Here is a 22031-nt window from a genome sequence, read left to right on the forward strand (position 1 = left end):
TTAACGAATAAAACTTTGGGATTGAACCTCTCAGGACGAGACCTTAACACTTTTTGAACTACCATAGCTTCATCTAACTGCTCATTAAGCTTTCTTATGGTGCTCACAACTTCATCAACTCTCAAAAAATACTTTGCAATACCTTCATCGTCATGAGTGCTTAAAGATTCAAATTGCATAATATAACCTTGTAGTTTATCTTTCTTTACCTTGTTATCTCCCTCATAGCATTTTCTCATCTTGTCTTAGATATCTTTGGCAGATGTGCAATCCTTTACTTTGGTAATTTTTTGTTCAGGTAGGCTAGCAAGAAGAGAATTCATTACTTTAGCATTGCATGTGAATTCAAACTTTTGATATTTGGTAACCACTTTTGGAGGCATTTGATGTGCTTCTTTCGCAACATCCCACACTTTATATTCAAGTGATTGAATGTAGGTCTTCATCCTTACTTTCCAAAACACATAGTTTGTTCCATTGAACACTGGTGCGTTGTTGGTAAAACCTCCTTCTTGGTTTTCCATGGTCCTTGATCTTTCTTCGAGTTGTGAAACTGATTTGAAGTAACCTCGCTCTGATACCAATTGTTGGAAACTAGGATAATACTGAGAGCACAATGGCTTCACTCAATGAACCTATAACATATCACATGTGTTTGTGGAATACTAAAAAATACCCCTATTTTTAATACATATTGGAAAATAACTCTAAAAATCACATTATTTAACCCCATACCAATAGAAACCCAATACACCTTCCCAATTTATAATATCACTACTTTCACTATACATTATAGGTATCCATGAGTTTATTAACATTTCTTATACCCCTTTATATTTTTTCAATAACTTTGAGCTCCATATTTTATACCTGCTAATATAAAAAAACTTTAACCAATATATATCCCCCAATATATTGTGTCATTTTTACCTCAATATATATCCCCCAATATGAATTCAAGTGGTATGGTATTTCTCCCCTAGTGAAACCCCCATAATTGAGAGGGGTGATTGAATTAGTATGGTCATATTTTTTACCAAATTAAACTTTATTTTATTTTGTTCAAGAATATTGTGACACCATTAAGTACTTAAACAATTGGATTTAAATAAGAATGAAATGAATCAATAACAATCTCAATGGAACACACAAAGAACAATTAAATTTTCAAAACTTATCTTCAATTCATTCATAGGACAAGCTACAACTTTTTATAATTCTCTATCTACAACCAGTAGGAAGAAAGAACTCCTTGATTTATCAACTACAACTGAATAGAGCTACAACCTCAATTGTTTATCAACAACTACTAGAAGGAGTACCAACCCCTAATATGAAAGTTACAACTTGATAGACACTCAATGTTGCACCTTTCATCCATTTTCATACTAGAGCCATGAATGCCATATCTGCTTTCAAAAATAATTTTACTTCAATCACCACTAAAAAATCATGTACAACGGCATCACCATACCAACACATCACTGTAGTAGAAACTCTATATAAAAAAACATCATCTATCTATTCTTCTTGTTCAGGCCCACTTTTAAAGTTTTCCTTTTGCTAATTATGGCCTCTTGCTATTTTCTTGAATTTATACTTGAATCATTATTTTTTCCTTTGTCCTATTCAAGTTAGTCCTCTAACCACATTCATCAAGTTTTCAATCCCCAATCTATAGTTTTGGGCTCAATCTCTGACTCAAACTATTATTTTCCTTCCTATTTTATTATTCTGGTTGTTTAACAGAGTTTAGTTAAGGCTTGTTAATTTTTATAGTGATCCTCGAAACTTGGCCAAAACTGCCTAAACTGCCTCTTAATAGGAAGTTTCATTAAAATCAATACTATCGGCACTCTAGGTCATTCCTGCCAAATCAAGCTACCAATTCATCTAACCATGTCAGGCGTCAAGGCCTTTTAACATGTCACTAACATTAAAAATAGTCACGCTACCAAAAACACCTCCATAGTCCTCTTCTTTTTATAACAGAAAATGTTGCCAAATTCGTCGAATTGTCCTTAGTTCATTTTACTCTAGTGCTTGCCAGTTTTCCTACCATAGGATCAGGTTTCGTTACCATTGGTTAGACCCTTTAGGTTCTAAGCATGTTTGAGAGCTTATTGGGGGCCTATTTCCCTTTATAACTCTCTCTATGCCCTTGGTGTTATTTCCAAGCATGAAATGGATGTCGACGCTAATGCATGAACTCACTAATCCCAACACTTTTCTGAATTGAATTCTTAAAAATTTAGGGACCCAAGCTTTTGGGCATGGCCAACCTTTACTTCTCCATTGTGACATGTGCTTTCCCAGGTCTTCCCTGATTGGTTTCCCATTCACAACTCTCCCTGCCAACGTGTCCCACTCCTTTGAGAAATATGCTTGTGTTTTCTGCCACTATCGGTGGTTTCATAAATTGAGGAGTGTGCCCCCGAAATAACTATGAGTCATAGATCATAATCTCCAAAACCACCTTCCAAGACCTCCTTGTTTTTTAATGTTTGACAACCTTCGTGTTGTTGCTCACCACTTGATACGTTGGAGCTGATCTGCATCATTGATTTGAATGTCATGTTGATTTCATCAATGCCATGTGTCAATCTATGATCGGTCCACATGTCACCTATAAATGGGCCTTTTGGGTACCCAAAAACACTAAAACGTCTTCCCATGTGTCCACCTCCCAATGGGCGGTTGCTGACATCACCTATGACCAATAACATATTGCGACCTATCTTGACAGAGGAGAGAGAAAGTTGTCTCTCGAACCTTTGTTTTGCACACACTTTCATTTGTAAATGGTTCTATGCACAATGTGACTTTCTCCCCCTTTTTATGCTCGAAGTCCTCAATCTTGGTGGTTTCCAATAATTCCAATTCTATAAACTTATGGGATTTCTGGTTTCCAGGTTTGGCTCACTATGCTATACTTCTTTATTATGTGTTGGAAAAATATCTATTATGGGTTATGTCAGTTGACATCCCCTACTAGCCTACTACCTTTTCGCCTCTTATGAATTAATAAATAGTTATAGGGTTTTGGGCATCTGAGGTAGGCCCATTACCACTTGGCCACTTGTATGCGTTGATAATAGTTTTGCCTTGCTAGCCCACTCCACCTAACTCCTTCCACTATTGTCTCTCCCACCTTCTAGATATGGCCCACCTAACACTTTCGCTCTGCTAAGATGGAACCTAGATCCCCTGGTGAACAGAACTTTTGGGAATTCATTTTCTAAAAGTGTTACTGGATTTTGACCTTCCGGGCTTCTAGGCTTCTCGGATTTCACTACTTAACTTTGACTGGCTCTATCTCTCAATCCACGTAGACATTTTCAAATTTTTATATACTATTGGAAATCTATTTCAGGGAACTTTCTAGTTGAGTGGGTCTGATGTGGTCTTTGAGCTCATCTACTTCTTGAAAGATGGCTTCAAACTCTCTAAATCATTATGCATCTTCAACCTTCTTCTTGTGCCTGGAACCTACTCCAAAAAACATATTTTTGACACCTATATTGGTTGATGCCATCTATTGACATCAATGACAACATATTTCCAACACATGTATAAATAGGAAGAGACTTATAATTTGTAAATCGTAACACATTGGTGACAAGAGGAAAGAGTTCACTATCTTTTACTATTTTCTTTCTATTGTTTGGAATTTTACTACTATTGAGGAAGAGTAGCATTGTTGACGAATTGATGCTCATGATGATGAAATTTACTGCTTTATTAGGTACTATGCGTTTTTATGAGATTGGTTTTAAGTTTTCATGTTTTAATATTTATTTAACATTGAAATGATATGTATTTTCTTGAGGTATTATCATGGCATGTTAGCACCCAGGTGGATCTTAAATATTGAATGCTAGTACAAAGGCCCCAATTCATAGTGAATCCCATAAGTACCTTCATTCTCTTAAACCATATAATTCTAGTCACCATTTTCATGTGTGTTGGGAATTCCTTTCCAAGACTCCTCTAATCGATGAGTGGCATTGAAACCGTAAATATACTTAGACTTTATTGCCAAACAAAAAATAAGAACTAGTCCTATTTGTCTCCATTCTCCTTACCTATTTATTCTTAAACCATAAATAGGCCACTTGACCTAATCTTAAACTTAAAACCCTAAAAATTATGTACAATATAAAAAATCCCAAAAATAGACCCTACAAACTATAGGTGATTATATCTCTTTATCTACCCCTTGCAAATATTTAATCCTAATTACTACTGAAATAATGTCATCGAGCCTTACTTATAAGGTTTTAACCAAGACACTACATGTTTCAACTATTAAAATTCAAGATTGATTTTTCTTATTCCATCCCCTTATTCCCAAACATTTATGGTGTGCATTTATTTGAGGCACACAAACCCTGCCTTTTACCCTGTGAAATCCATGCAATTTGGAGAATTCTTGAACAACATAAATATATATGTGAAAAATTGAAAATATTTAAATGTATTAATGTTACCTATGAGTAAAAAAATACTCTCCAAGTTGAATCATTCAATTTGGCCTTGAAATGAAGGTTGGGTGTGCACTTTTGTGAACCATGCCAAATTGCCTTACTTCACTAAAAGGCGCGCCTAGGCTTCATTTCTTGGCCAATATGATTGATTCAAATTGTATACTGTTTAATTATTAATTTTACATACTAATTGGATTCCAGTAAGTTTTTGTTGTTGACACTTTTGTGGTGACACCGTCAACTGCAATTGTTGTAGCACTTTCATTTACATTAACTTCAACCCTCTATCACTAAATTAGAAAAATGTAATTGTATTAATATTACTTATTAGTAATAAAACACTCTCCAAGTTTAATAATTCAATTTGGCCTTGAAATGAAGGTTTGGCATGCATTTTAGTGAAGCAAGGTATTTTTGTGAAGCATAAGAAAATTTCCTTGCTTCACTAAAATGCACACTTAGGCTTCATTTTTTAGCCAATTTGATTTATTCAAATTCTAGATTGTTTATTTAATTATTTTACATACTTTTACATTGTTATATCTTTATTTTGAGCGAAAGTATTTATACTTCATACTTAATACAACATAATAAGTTTTTCTTCAACTTGCCTTATGTGAAAGTTGTGTGTAAGTGAGAAACACAATTATGTAGGATATTTATCAGACATGATGCAAGGTTATATCCTAAGGTTAGGTATTTTCCAATCATATCCCATTTCAAATTCCATTACTAAGAGTGCAATTGGTTTGGCTGATAAGTGCACATTTGTTCTAACTTGAGCATTGGCAGATATGATGAATTGCTACATAGACAGAATTGAATTTTAGAGAGTAATATTTCTTTTACGATAATGAGTATGATATGTCGTAGAAGATTTTTGTGTATTTAGTTTAGAATTATCATTGTTGCACTATTAATTAATTAAAGGTCTTGGTTTTCATTTATTTAAGGCAGATAGTCATTTCCTTTTACCTTATAAAATCAATCCAAATTGGAGTATTCATTCACGACAAAAATTTAAAGAATATGAGTTATTGTCCACCCAAATTTAATGTGGATGTACTTCATGCTATGTGAGAAGGCATGTTTCCTACACATTTCAAAGGTCTCTTAGGTCATGCATAAATAAGAAGAGACTTCTAATTTGTAAATTGTAACACACTTATGACAAGAGGAAGGAGTTCACTCTGTTTTATTATTATTTGTTTCTTGTTTTAAATTATACTACTAGTGTTAGGACCCTATAATACTAGTGTAACCCCTTATTGTTATTAGTACAACCCACTTATTATATTGATGTACCCATGTAGTGCCCATATTGCTACTATTGTGCCACATAGAAGCCCACTATTTTTATTATTGTGCCCTTACATTATTATTGTTATGTCGGCTCTGATTATGTTTGGAGGAACACTTCCTGGAGTCAGATGAATAGCATGATCATGATCACGAATAGGTGGGAGAACTTTGGGAGTCTCAAATACCTTGGAATGATTGTCCAAGACTTTTTGGAGATATTGAGAAATATATGATTCCGATGTGGAAACATCTAGCGAACATAATTGTGCAATTACACCTCATTGTTCCTTTTTTAGAAGCTTTGTCATACTGTTAGAGCTGATTATATTTCCTGATTTCCCTGCAATACCCCTTAATTCAACTTCCTTTCCTTCCACATAAAATTTCATGAAAAGTTCTTGAAAATTAAAAGATATTGTACCCAAGGATTGTAGCCATTGGACTCCTAGTACAACATCATCACCTCCCATTGGAATGGAAAGCATTGGGCTAGTCAATACATATTCTCCCATGGATAGCTTGATATTATGGCACTTTCCAGAGCAATTTATTGTTCCTCCATTTCCATCCATCACTTGACACTCTGGTGCTGGATATAAGAAGCAATTCAATTCTTTTGCTACCTTACAATGAATAAAATTGTGGGTACTTCCTGAATCAATCAACACTTTTTTGAAGGAGAGGGGCATGTTAGATCCCTATAATACTAGTGATTACCCCATCACTATTGTAGTTGTATCCCTTATTAATATTGTTGTGCCCCTATTGCCCCCATATTGTTATTATTGTGCCCCATAGAAACCCTCTATTGTTATTTTTGTGGCTTTATAGTATTATTGTTAGGTCGGCTGGGTTATATTGTGACTCCTTAGACTCCTATATATAGAAAGGAGGTTTTGTCATTTGTATCATCCAAGAATTGTTCATTTATGTAATGTAAAGGAGGTTTCCCCCTCGAAGAGGCTGAATTCTAAGGCGTTGATCTATCTTTTCTATCTTTTCTTGAGCTGGTATCATAACATTTGGTATCAGAGCTTTGGATTCTAGGGTTTCGCTACTCCACTGTGGAATTTTCGCTACAACTTTTTTCTGCAATGTTTCAGAAGCTAAAACAAAAACCCATTTGAGAAGAAATCGCGTTGAATCTCACATCTGAATTTCAGAGGTTTTTGCGCTATATTTGCGGAGATATGATCTGAGAAAGTTGGTATTTTTGCAGACTCCTGAATTACATTCCAAACATGTGACTTGGGGAAAATTGTCATAACTTTCTCTCCAAGCATCAGATTGAAATTTCGTAAGAAGGTACAGAAAGAGGACAGACTATAGTTTCTTGTATTTATTTTTCAGAGCCAAAGGTCGAAACAGTGACTCATGGCACGTTGTACAAGTTCGCTCTACTGAACTAGTCTATAATCAGGTCACTGTGGGAGATTTGACACAACTATTTCTTGGAGAATCCAATTTGGATCAGAATAGTTGCATTGGAAAGAGGACACAGAGGGCTAATGTAGGTCACAATTTCAGAACCTAAAGATCCAAAGGTACAGAGTTACAGTCATTTCAAGATCGAGCTCATAAAATCAAGAAAAAGCAAGATGAGAAAGTTTGATGGCAAGGATCTTGTAAATTGGATACTTCAGATGGAGAAATATTTTGATCTACATGGTGTACCACTGTTACAAAAGGCATGTATTGCATCTTCATATTTAGAACTAGATCAATTTTTATGGTATGAAGGGCTTTGTTCTTGTAAACAACTTGTTACATGGTCAATTTTCATGGAGGAAATGATAGCACATTATGAGGATACAAAGAGCAACACCACAACAATTGGAAAGAGTAAAAGGGCTTTGTGACATAGTGGAAAGCAAAATTATGGAAACTAGGAAGCATACCCTCACAACTATAAAGATGGAAGTGTTGTTTCTCCTAGCCTTCCACAACCTACAAGGCTTACGCCACAACAATTGGAAGAAAAAAAGAGAAAGAGGGCTTTGTTACAATTGTGATAGAAAATGCACTAAAGGTCATAAGTGTGCTGATAAGAAATTATTTTACATAGAATATGAAGAGGAGGAAGAAAAGGATCAAGAAACATCAAAAGAAGAGGATATACTCTAGGACCCCACCCTAGAGAAAGAAGAAATGAATCAGACCATATCTTGTAAAGCATTAGCAAGAATTACCACTCCTAAAACTCTCAAGATAGAAGGACATATCAAGAAGAAAAATGTTCAAGAAGTGAAAGATCACATCGAGCTTCAAGAATGAATCCGACCATATCTTGTAAAGGATAGGAAGAAATTACCACTCCTCAAACTCTAGAGATATAAGGACATATCAAGAAGAAAAAGGTTCAAGCAGTGAAAGATCACATCGAGAATCAACAACAAGTTCTCCAACTTTTAAAGGATAATGCCACTTCAGTGCAAAATCAAATGATACAACAAGTAGATCAACATCATAGTGAAAATTTTTTGGATGTAGTTGATTGGGTATTTTTACTACTACATCTCAAGCAAGCTATTTATGAGAAGGAAATGTTGGCAATACTACATGCACTTAAAAATGGCAACCTTAATGAATGGGAAGACTCTTCAAGAAATTTTGTTGCAGATGCACTCTCAAGAAAGGATGAGGATGTGGAAGCATTGTTTTGTGCTATTTCTATTATCCAACCAGATTGGATAAACGAAGCAAGGGATGAATGGAAGAAGGACGAAGAAGTATGGTCACTTATTCAAAAGTTGCAAAAGATCCCAATTCAAACAATATTGCCAGAAATTGAAGAGGAAGGAAAAATCATATTGGAACCTGGAGTAGTCAAAGAAACAAGAACCCAACAACTACGAAATCGATCAATTTCAGAGTATCTCATCAAGTGGAAGAACTTACTCACTGAAGATTCCACATGGGAGGACAAGAATTTTATACAGAAGCATCAAGAACTACTCAAGCATTGAGGACAATGCTTTTTGAAGGAGAGGGGCATGTTAGGCCCCTATACTACTAGTGTAACCCCTTATTGTTATTAGTACAACCCACTTATTATATTGATGTACCCATGTAGTGCCCATATTGTTACTATTGTGCCACATAGAAGCCCACTATTGTTATTATTGTGCCCTTACATTATTATTGTTATGTCAGCTCTGATTATGCCATGACCCCTTAGACTACTATATATAGAAAGGAGGTCTTTTCATTCGTATCATCCAAGAATTGTTCATTTATGTAATGTAAAGGAGGTTGCCCCCTCGAAGCGGCTGAATTCTAAGGCGTTGACCTATCTTTTCTATCTTTTCTTGAGCTGGTTTCATAACAACTAGTGAGGAAGAGTAGCATTATTATGGAATTTATGCTCATGATGATGAAATTTGTTGGTATATGAGGTACTATGTGTTTTTATAGGATTGGTTTTAAGTTTTCATCTTTTAATATTTGTTTAACATGTTGGAAATATGTTTTCATTTATGTCAATAGGTGGTAACAGGGGTTAGCAGGAAGCACAAGTATCAAAAAAATGCCTCATGGAGCAGGTTCTAGGCACATAAGAAGGGAAAAGGATCAAAATTAGTGCAGTGGATTTGGAGCCCATTTTGGAGCACCATACCTCTCAGATGTAGGTGTACCTAGCCATATGGAAATTTCTCTAAAATATCTTTCCAACAGTATGTGGAAGTCCTAAAAATGCTTCCTGGATCAAAAGATAGAGATAGTCAAAGTTGTTGAGCCCCATTCCAACCTAACAGAGTTAAGAGGATAAGAGGAGGTTGGTGAGCCTTTGTAATGCAGCCAAAGTTGGCACAAGTGCCAAACCTAGCAACAAAGTGGAAAGACAGAGTGAGTAGCCAAATAGCAGTAGAACTAAGAGAGGGAGGAAAAGAAAAATTGATAGACCACTAGAACAAGAACCACAACAACAGGAACTGTCAGAGGATGACATCCCTCTTGCAGAAATTTTAGAGAAAATAAAAAAAGAGATGTAAGAAGGAATAAAGCTAGCAAAGAGATAGAGATTTTACCTCAAATCGAGAAGCCTAAAACAGAAAAGAAGAAAACTCGAAAGACCCCTGTCACAGGTCTAATAAGGAGTACCATACTCAATCCAACAAATGAATTAGCCTAAAAAAGTAAAGAGCATATTGATATAGAAGCAGAAGAAAATTCAAGGGTAGAAGAAGATTCAGGAAATTCTACGAGAGCATCTCCAAGGGTTTCATCACCAACTTTCACCTCGCCTCCTCAGAGTCTAGGTCAAATAACACCAGAAATTGATCCTGTACAACAAGATATTTATGATTATATCAAATCCCTAGAGAAAAGGGACACAAAAAGAACATCAATTCCAAATCAAGAGGAAGAAGAAGTCCAATTTAATGAACCATAAGAACCTCTAGTAATCAATGCATTAAAACATGAAAGTTTTGAACTGGAGACACTAAACATGTACATTAAAAATGAAAATGATCCTTGAAAGCACAGAATGAAATCCAAATATCTAAGAGTGAAAACCTCCTTTTACATCTAAGTCTATGGTATAAGAAGAACATGAAATTGAAGAAGAAAAACAGGGCTTTACAGAGACAAGTTATAAACTTGAAATACAAGATCTTCATGAGAAAACCAAGGATGGCAGTGACCAGTGAGAAAGAGAAAAAGATGAAGTTAGATGTACTGGTAGAGGTGTCCAAGAAAATGTAGTAATTAAACAAAGATATCAATTTTATGTTTTCTATGAGGACATACAAAATATTCAATGTGGGGGAATGTAGAATTCCATGACTGTTTTGTTTTGACACACTTTTTCATCCATTTTCCTCTTTTCATCATCGCTATCAACTCAATAAAAGAAGTAAAACCATAGATTTTGCTAAGGTAAAAACACTTATATGTATTATTTTTAATATTCATTAATGTGCCTTATTATTATGTTAAATATTGCACTAACTACATAGTTAACATGATTCTATTGTTATTTAACAAATCTGCAGCTCTCTCCATGGTTTGCGGGGTTCTAGTGTGCCAACGAAGCAAGGAAGTACATGGGTGGTTGAGGGTTGATCTCCTCATGGATCTCCTCCTATTTTCTCAAGCCAAATCACTGAAGAAATCACATAGTAGCTTGGTCAAAGGCATGGGTCAAACACGTAGCAGTAGGAGTCTGAATGCATCACGATTCTCTGATTTTCTTTCCAAATAGAAAATCATCGAGATAACGCTTTTTTGTTTAAGATTTGAATTTGAATAAGGATTGTTTGAAGACCTATAGGCATAGAAGTATCAAACTATTGAGAACGCATTATATATATATATATATATATATATATATATATATATATATATATATATATATATATATATATATATATATATATATATATATATATATATCTCTGTAAACAATAGATAATAGGTAATCTTTAAAAATTTGTGTTAAAAAACTGTGTTTCTCATATCTAATTGAATTTGCATTTCCTGTTAGTCAATGCATATTTGAACATGATTTACACCTTCTCTTTTGCGGAGGGCACTTGCAGGCAGTCGATGTCAAGTTTTATTTCATTTTCCAGCTTTTTGTTATCACATTGTCATTTCGTTTTAGCTTAATTTCTTTAATTCACTATTTTGTTATTTCGTTATAACTCAGTTAATATCTTTATTTCATTTGCATTTAAATTCCTTTGCAGTCATTTAATGGTTTAGTTTCCTTAGTGTTTTCACTTAATTGCAGTCATCTTTAAAGGATTATTTTCATTCTTTTAGAATTAGAATTTGTATATACTCTTTTATAATCGTTTGAATCTCAATACTTTGTTTTCGTTGTAGCACGATTCTTAGATTAAGTTCATGATTTTAGAATGGTTAACATAATATGTTTTAGAAAAGAATTGATTGATTCATAGATCTCTTTTGTTCCAAACATAATTCATTCAAAACTAGTCATAAGAACAATACTTAGTGTAGATAAGATCTGGTAGATTAGTCTAACAATAGCTCCACTTCCACTCATTAATTTGTAGAAGTCTAACTATAATCTAATGCTTACAATAGGAATCTAGATAACAAAGAAAATCCCCCCAAAAAATATAACCATCACCCTAACAAATTAAAAATGCTTCTAACATATATATTGCACTTGCACTTCATAAGTTTACCAACTTTGGTCGATAATTTATGCTTGCGATTTAAGAACATTAAATTGAACAAACAGTAAGTGTGGGAGGAGGGTATTATAAAGTGTTATTAGAGCATTTTTTGTTCTCTTTAGATGATATCTGATATCACATAGTGGTATAAAAGCATGGTTCACCCCTTGGACTCGATAGGTGAAATGTGTTTGTCATGCATGCATGTATATTGTATATGTTCTTCATGTCTATGCATGGTGATGGTCATTGTTGGATTTGTGTGGTCTTGTAGAAGTTGAAGGTGTTGTTGTTAGGATGTGTTTTTTGTTAATGCATGTTAGTTGTATGTGCATTTGTTATGCATGTCAGTGCTTATATGTGGTTATGCATGCATTGTGTCCAGTTGGTGTTATAGTTTGTGACATCATGCATGGTAACTAGATAAGAATTGAGATGATGTATATATGTTGTTATGATTATGATTAAACATGTATTATGCCAATCTAGTTGATCTTGTAGATGAGATATCCTTCCCTGAAATATACTGAGGTATGTCAGTTATGTTTATATTTTGGTATAGCTAACATGGTATGCTTTCCAAAAGAAGAAGAATATCAAAATGGCTATCAAAATGGTGGATTATAGTTCCTATCTCTCCTTATAGATTAGATGAGCACCATGGTGATGGATAGTCTCTTGACATAGTAGGCACATTGAGAAGTTTGAAGGTAGAAATAAGAAGTTGCAAAGAAGATAATGACAAAATCATTCAGGTGCGAGAGAAACAAGTAGCGGTTAATGCAACTATCCTTCAGATTTTTTGCAGACTTGCAGAGACATGGACCACTTAGGAGTAGTCATGAATAGGAGGAAAGGATTAATGGGGAATTATGGCAGTAGGTCTCATGGTGGGCACAAGTCAGATAGGGATGACAAGATCAAATATGGAAGGCTCTTGGAGACACCGTATAGGAGAGGTGATAGAAATAGGTTCTATCATAGTTTAGATTTCGAAAAGTACCATGGTCATCATCATTATCATCCTTACAAGAGGAATGTCAAGCGATATTTTCCAGATGAGTTCAAGAAATCCAAGTTGCCTACATTGCATGGAGATTTGAAGAAGTCAGAAGATGCAAAGGCATAGTTAGTAGGGATAAATAATTTCTTTGAGCTTCATTATTACACAGATAATATGAAGGATAGAATATTAATCTTAGGGCTTAAAAGGAAAGCAAGCATCTAGTAGGAAGATGTGAAGCAGGTTAGATACATCAAGACAGAGGAGTTGAGTTGGCAATAATTCAAGAGACATTTTAGGAAGAAGTATTTGTCAGAAAGGTACTATGACAACAAATACAAGGAATCATATGAGTTAAAGATGGTGTGAATGACAGATGATGAGTGGAATTGTTGAGGTATGTACCATATCTTAAGGATGAGAAAGCTAAATTTCAAAGATTTTTCAGTGGATTACCATTAGTATTTAAAGATTAGATTGAGTATGATGAGCGTAGGTCATTTGAAGAAGTCATTGGAAAGTTGAAACACTGTTGTGAAAAATCAAGGCATAAGACAAAATCTCAACAAGGTTAGAAAGGGAAAGTGTTATGAAACCAACTCACAAAAAAATAGAAAAGATAGATCAATGCCTTAGAATTTAGCCTCTTTGAGGGGGCAACCTCCTTTACATTACATAAATGAATGATTATTTGGTCATTCAAATGACAAAACCTCCTTTCTATATATAGGAGTCTAAGAAGTCACAATATGACCCAGCTGACCTAACAATAATAATATAAAGGCACAAAAATAACAATAGAGGGATTCTATGGGGCACAGTAAAAACAATATGGGGACAATAGGGGCACAATAATATTAATAAGGGATATAACTACAATAGTAATGGGGTAATCACTAGTATTATAGGGACCTAACATGCCCCTTTCCTTCAAAAAAGTGTTGTCGTCAATGCTTGAGTAGTTCTGGATGCTTCTGTATAAAATTCTCATCCTCCCATTTGGACTCTTTAGCAGATAAGTTCTTCCACTTGATGAGATACTTTGAAATTGTTTGATTTCGTAGCTGTCGAGTTCTTGTTTCTATGACCGCTTCTGGTTCCAATATAATTTTTCCTTCCTCGCTAAGTTCTGGCAATATTATTTGAGCTGGGAGCTTGTCACCTATAACATTCTTTAAACATGAAACATGGAAAACTGGGTTTTCTCGAGAAGCTGCAGGAAGCTCCAATTTGTATGCCATAGTACCAATCTTTTCCAACACCTTGTATGGACCATAATACTTTGGTGATAATTTATTATCCTTCTTAGCTTGCTTGAGGGACATTTGTTTATATGGTTGTAGCCGTAGGAATACCCAATCACCTACATCAAAACTTCTTTTGCTTGATTTTCCTATTGTTTCATTCTATTCTGCACCAACACGAGGTTATCCTTTAAGAGTTGGAGGACTTGTTGTTGATGCTCAATGTGATGTTCCACTGCTTGAACCTTAGAATTTTCTCTTAAATATGATGTGATGGATGGTGGCTGATATCCATAAAGTGCCATAAATGGGGTCATTTTTGTTGCTATATGGAAGGAAGTGTTATACCACCATTCAACCAGAGGCAAACATTTGACCCATTGTGTCTGTTTATCAGATACAAAGCAACGGAGATATCCTTCCAAACATATGTTTACTATCTCAGTTTGCCCATCAGATTTATGATGATAAGATGAGATATGAGCTAAGTGAGTACCGAGACAAGAAAATAATTTTGTCCAAAAATTTCCAGTGAAAATGGGATCTCTGTCACTTACAATAATCTTTGGGTTTCCATGTAGCTTTTGAATTGTTTCCATAAATGTAGTAGAAATTGTATTGGCTTTAAATGGATGTGATAATGCACAAAAGTGTGCATACTTGGTAAGTCTATCAACTACCACCATGATGACACTCTTTCCCTCAGACTTGGGTAAGCTTGTTATAAAATCCATTGAAAACTCCTCCCAACATTGGCTTGGAATGGATAAATGTTGTAATAGATCCGGGGTCTTAACTATTTCAACTTTATTTTGTTGGCAAACTAAACATTATGCCACAAACTTTTGAATATCTCATTTAAGTCCATCGCAAAAAAATTCCTTCTTAACCATGTGGTAAGTTTTTAAAAATCCTAAGTGCCCTCCTAAGGGAGAAGTGTGCAATTCCATAAGAATCTTTTGTTTGAGTTGGGAATTTTTACAAAGGTATAAGCGATATTTGTACCATAACGAATCATTTTGCCAGTTAAATGTATCAGATGTACTAGAATCTTGTGTAACTTTTGAATAAGTGCCCACACTTCTTCATCATTCTTCCATTCCTCCTTTGCTTTGTTTATCCAATCTGGTTGGATAATAGAAATGTCACACAACAATGCTTCCACATCCTCATCCTTTCTTGAGAGTGCATCTGCCACCACATTTTGCTTCCATTTTTTGTAGATGATTTCAAAGTCATAACCCAACATCTTTGTGACCCACTTTTATTGCTCTTTAGAGGATAATATTTGTTCTAAAAGGTATTTAAGGCTATCATGATCCATTTTTACCTTGAAGTGTCTTCCCATTAGGTAGGGTTACCATTTCTTAAGTGCATGTAGTATTGCAAACATTTCCTTCTCATAAATGGCTTTGTGTAAAAACTTTCCCTTGATTGGAAAACATTCAAAAGCAATGGGTCTTTCATCTTGCATTAAAATAGCACCAATTCCATTTCCTGAAGCATCACATTCCACAATAAAGGTTTTTGTGAAATCTGGTGTAGCTAAGACCGGTGCTTGGCACATTGCCTCTTTAAGATGTTCGAAGGCATTTGTTGCTTCTGGGGTCCACGAAAATGCTTCTTTCTTCAATAATGTTGTTAGAGGTGCTGCTATTCTCCCATAATTTTTAACAAACTTGCGATAATACCCCGCCAACCCGAGAAATCCTTGCAGATGATTTACGAATGTGGGGATTTTCCATTCCTTAATGGCTTTAATTTTGCCAGGGTCTACCTTAACTCCTTCATGAGATACAATATGACCTAGATATTCCACCTCTTGTAGTCCAAAGAAACATTTGGATCTTTTTCCATATAATTGTTTCTCCTCCAATATTTGTAGCACCCTGTCAACATGTTCAACATGATCCTTCCAAGACTTGTTGTAGATTAGTGTATCATCAAAAAATACTAACACAAATTTTCTAAGGAAGGGTTTGAAAATGGAATTCATCAAACCTTGAAATGTAGAAGGTGCATTGGTAAGGCCAAAAGGCGTGACCAAAAATTCATAATGACCCTCATGAGTTCTAAATGTTGTTTTCGAAATGTCTTCAATCTTCATTTTGATTTGATGATATCATGAACGAAGATCCAGCGTGGTGAAGTAAATTGATCCATGTAATACATCCAATAATTCATCAATGACAGGAATGGGAAACTTATCTTTAATAGTGAGCTTGTTGAGCTCCCTATAATCTGGACACATGCACCATGATCCATCCTTCTTGTGCACCAATACTACTGGAGCAGAGAAAGAACTTTGACTAGGTTGAATTATAACAACCTCTAGCATTTTTGCAAACATACGTTCAATTTCACTCTTTTGGACATAGGGATATCTGTATGGCCTGATGTTTGCAGGAACACTTCCTGGAATCAGATGAATAGCATGATCATGCTCACGAATAGGTGAGAGACTTTTGGGAGTCTCAAATACCTTGGAATGATTGTCAAAGACTTTTTGGAGATCTGGAGAAATAGATGATTTCAATGTGGAAACATCTAGCGAACATAAGTTTGGAGATCTGGAGAAATAGATGATTTCTTTTGTTTGCATCATGAGTTTCCTTTACTACCCTTTCACCATTTGTAAGTATTTCTTATAGAAAATTTGTCAAATCTGTTCTCAAATCTGCCATGTCTGTCTTCAAATCTGTCTTCAAATTTTCCATGTCTCTCTTCAAATATGTCTTCAAATCTATCTTCAAATTGTCCATCTTAGCTTCCATGCCCTTTATATTAGATTCCATGCCATTTATCTTAGCTTCTGTTAGCTTTTGTGAGAGTGACATTTGTTGCACTTGGTCTTGTAATTTTGATATATCATGTAGCATTTCTTCCTCTTCTTCATGAGTCATGCTAGAGCTTTTAGGTTGCCTACTAGATGTTTGCATTTTCTTTCCTCGAGGAATTAGTTACTAATAATAATTCTCTACTATGCCCTTTGAATTCCTTCAAAATAATTTTTCAAACCAAGCTTAAGCAAAAATTTAAAAAAATATACACACCTTTTTTCACTTTGTAGGAGCTCAATACTGCCTCTGATGTATCTCTGTAATTTCGAATCATCCAATTCTGAAATTGCGACCTGTAGTAGCCCTCTGTGTCCTCTTTTCAATGCCACCAGTCTAATCCAAATTGGATTCTCCAAGGAATAGTTATGCCAAATCTCCCACAATGACCTTCTTATGAAACTTCAATTTGATGTTCAGAGAGAAAGTTATGATGATTTTCCCCAGGTCACCTATTTGGAATGTAATTCAAGAGTCTGCAAAAGACCAACTTCCTCATATCATATCTCTGCAAATATAGCGTGAAAAGCTCTGAAATTCGGACCCAAGGTTCAGTGCGATTTCGTCTCAAATGGGTTTTTTTTTCACTTCCGAAACGTCACAGAAAAAAAGTTATAGCGACAATGCCACAATGACCTATTTGGAGCAGCGAAACCATAGAATCCAAAGCTCTGATACCAAATGTTATGAATCCAGCTCACAAAAATATAGAAAAGATAGATCAACACCTTAAAATTCAACCTCTTCAAGGGGGCAACCTCCTTTACATTACAGAAATGAATGATTCTTTGATCATTCAAATGACAAAACCTCCTTTCTATATATAGGAGTCTAAGGAGTCACACTATAACCCACCCGACCTAACAATAATAATATAAAGGCACAAAAATAACAATAGAGGGATTCTATGGGGCACAGTAATAACAATATGGGGATAACACGGGCACAACAATATTAATAAGGGATACAACTACAATAGTAATGGGGTAATCACTAGTATTATAGGGACCTAACAGAAAGACAACAATAAAGGTAAATGGAAGCTGAAAAGAAAAATACCCCAAGATGCAATTGAGAAAGAGAATTTTGTAACTTATAAGAATTTTAATGGACCTCAACTTAGAGGACAAAAAAATAGAGGTGATGGTAGGATGCAATTGTAGTGTTGAACATGTGTTAAGGAGCATCTTAAGAAAGATTGTCTGCAAAATAGGGTGGTGTTGTATTGTTCAAAACCCCCCCATTTATTGATTTAATAGTTAATATTCTATTAATAAATGGGAACCCTTTACAAAAAAAAAAATCTCCAAAAAAGTAGCACTTAAGTTCTTTCTTTATTAGAAATAAATTGCTAAATAATATAAGGTATCAAGTCAAATTCCTTCTCATAAGCAATTCTGGCTTTATTGCATATCGCTGGATCATGTGTGTCAAAGGTTAATTAGCAAACCAGGATTTGTGAATTACGATAACAATGGATCACCATAATAACTTAGTTTATCGTTAAACTTTTCATTTGAAACTAAGACTTAAGGTATTTCTTATAGAATAACGTGCCTATCACAATCGCATATCGGCATTCACAAAAAGCACGACTAACAAAGCCTTTAGAATATGTGAGTTGTGGTATTGCGACATAGCAAGCCAAAATTTATCGCATCACGATGCTCTACTTAAAGGCCAATGTTGTGAACTATGAAAGGATTACAAAATGCAATATGACCCGGACCCGATGAAAGTATGTGATAAATGTTATAAACTGTAGTTAAGTCCGACGCTTAATAAAAAGTCACTTTACGCAATAAATATTCATTTAAGTAGAATGTGCTTTCAATGACAAAAGGTATGCCGCTCACCTCGCTTCTCACAAAATTCTAAACAACTTCGAAAAATGCACAATTGAAAATGTGATATTCTAATAATCTTATCACAATTGAATAATTGGCATTTCACACTTTAAACTTGCCTGCTTAAAGTTTTTCCTTTCCCATTTGCAATGAAATGGCTTAAATGAGTAATAAAGGGCATGATAAAAGATCATAGTGCGTATTTAATAAGTTTTAATGGCATTTGTGTTTAAAACGACTTGACGTGATTTGATATCTTTCATTTGCATTTTTGAATAAAATATCCTTTCTTTCCACCTTTTGAAGTTAGTTGTACCATTGAATTTTCACTATCATTTTCACTCTGTGTTTATCCAATAATCTCCATTACTCTATTTTAGGGAACTTTTGAAGAAAACAACGTTGGAAAAGATGGCAAAGAAGGGCTATTGCGTCTGAGAAGTCAAACGTGATAACAATTTTCTCTGATACCACTTGTAGCCAAGACGAAGGAACCACATCATGGGAAGCTATGTATAACCTGTTGGAAGAAGAAAAACCGAGGCCAGTAGTAACAAAGGCAACATCTGATGCCCAAGAATCCTCTGACGATTCCTATTTTGAAGCAGCATGTTCATCTGCATAGAATAGCTACAAGACCTAAGATATTACCATACACAAATATGGTAAAATGGGTGATTGATGATGTAGATGTCTCAGAAAGAACTTTCAGGAATAAAAGACATGAGGTCATGGGGTCTTTCACACCAAAAAATCAGTGCGAAATGTCCAGCTACCAGAGCCTCAAAAGCTCTATAACAAATAATTTCTTGAGAATTTCGCCAAAGAGAACAAGGACCCATTGGATGTTATATAGACTTGGAGGTAAAGCAGAGGAAAATTCAAACGAGATAAATATGGTATGTACCCGATAGCATCCCTCTCTGCCCCACATAATTTAATAGCAGTGATGATGTGTAGGTTATTTGGTAAAGCCGATAGCACCAAATTTTCTATGAAATGGCTCCCATTAATCAATGCACTAGTTAACACAACAATTATGAATTGGAGTCAAATTTTATCAGACAATTTAGGAATGGCCATTAGGGAATATAGACAGACAAGAAGTGTTTCTTCAATAATTTTTCCTCCTTTATTTATGAGTGCCTATGTTATGGATGCCATTTTTTTTTGTTCTCAATTTCCAAACATGGGATGGAAGTGGACTGTATAGAACCTGCTCCCCATCCAGATATACCATAAAATTTTGTGGGAATCTTAATTCCATCCCCATTTTTACAAATATCTACGAGGGTATTATTCTGCCTATTCATAAAACCATTTTTTATAGAATGGCCCCTAGGGTTTCTGAAGAAGCCAAGGTAGATATCTTTCCAGTTTCTAGATGGTTCGGTGAGGAGATGTTCACTTACATCAGAGTTTTCTGAAGCATTGACTATTCGCATGTCCTCCCATATTATGTCCCAGACAAGCTATTGTATAGAGAGATAACTTACCAGATCACAGGAGAGGGTGGTTTAACCACATGCCTGAAGGAACAGAATAAATCCATTTGGCCAGACTTCCCATTACAATGTGCTACTTTCGCTCTACATGACTATGGGTACGCAGTAAAATAAATAGAGATTGTTATGTCTCTAAACTTGGCCACAGTTCCAGGGAGACAGTATGACCAAAATCAATTTGCTAAAAAGTTTACCACTATGGTTGAAGTAAAATAGTTTACTCATGAATAGGATTCCTTTGATGACTTCTTTCAAGGACCAGAAACCTTTGCACAGGTCCTACATTCGACATCATTACAATTAAGCCTAAAAGATATAAATGTTTTCCATGTATATCAGAATACGAGACTGTTAAAGGTCCCATTGGACCTATTACAAATTGAACCAATAAGAGAACTAACTCCTAGCGTAAGCTTGGAGGGAAGTTCAAAAGAAAATTTTGATGAAGAAACCCAAGAGAAGTCAACTCATGAGTCTAAAAAAAATCAGGAAAACAATCTCAGAATGTAGGAGGAAATACAAATAAAGATTTTGAGAAAAATACAGTTGGAAGTACTAAGGAAATGACCAAACAAGCCTTGGAAAAGAAGTAGGTAGAGGTTGTTTCCAGTTCAGTTCAGCCAAGGAAGGTTCCAGTCATTGACCTTGACAAGGTGTTAGAGTCGATCTGGTCAGCCCTCCGTCAGAGATCAAAACTCTTTGTGCATTTCAATTTTAGGTGTCCCGCTCCATTCACTCAGCTGCATTTCACTAGGGGAATGCCATGATCTGACGGAGAAAGTCATGCTAATCATTTCCCTTCATGTCTGGCTACTGCTGGCTCAGGTCTTTTGTTAACAATCACCAAAGTCCATGACAGTCAAGATCTGGTCCTTTACTGGAAAAAGTCATTTTCTACGTTTGGGTCTAGGAATTCATCAATTTGGTCTTTGAAACATGTCCAGTAAAGCCATGCAGGCTAGATGGAGGCCCTTACACAGCTATGGTTCAGAGAGCTTCATCATCACGTGGATAGACTTTGACTCTTCTTCAAAACTCTGTTTTGAAGAAAAGTCAAACAAGGTCATTTATGACAAAATTTTCCAAAAAATCGCCAGTTGAATTTTTCAGATACAATCATGGTTTCTGTGGCCAAATATCTTGTCATAGAGTCCCTGTAAAGATGTGCCGAAAATTTCATCATTTGAGCCAAAATGTCAAAGGGAAAGTGAAAATCAATGTGTTTTAAAGTCAGTGAAAAAGTGCAAAACACAACATTAGAAAAATGGGTTTTCAAGGAAGCAAAAATTAAACCCATCTCTTCCAAGGCTATAAATACATGTTTTGACCCACATCAAAGGCATTGTGCTATTACAAGACTTGGAGAAGACATTGCAAAGGTGTGAGTGTGAGATTGGAGCATTTGAGTGAGTGGGAGCAGGTTTTCGAGGGTGCGGCGCACATACCCAGGAGCGCGGCGCACTCACCGGGCACGGCGCACACGCAGCCAGCCCGCAGTTGAAGGTTTACACAGGTGCGACACACACCCAGCATGCGACGCACTGGGAATTGCGCGCGGCGCACACAGACCAGGGGCCGAGAAACGTTGCCAAACCACCCCAAATTTTGGTGAAGGCTATCAAATCGAGAGGTAAGCCTTACGACCTCACTTGTT

The sequence above is a fragment of the Pinus tabuliformis genome, chromosome 4_2, assembly GCF_031772625.1.
Source record: "Pinus tabuliformis cultivar Carrire ecotype Pingquan chromosome 4_2, CPIR1, whole genome shotgun sequence".
NCBI classification, from domain to species: domain Eukaryota; kingdom Viridiplantae; phylum Streptophyta; class Pinopsida; order Pinales; family Pinaceae; genus Pinus; species Pinus tabuliformis.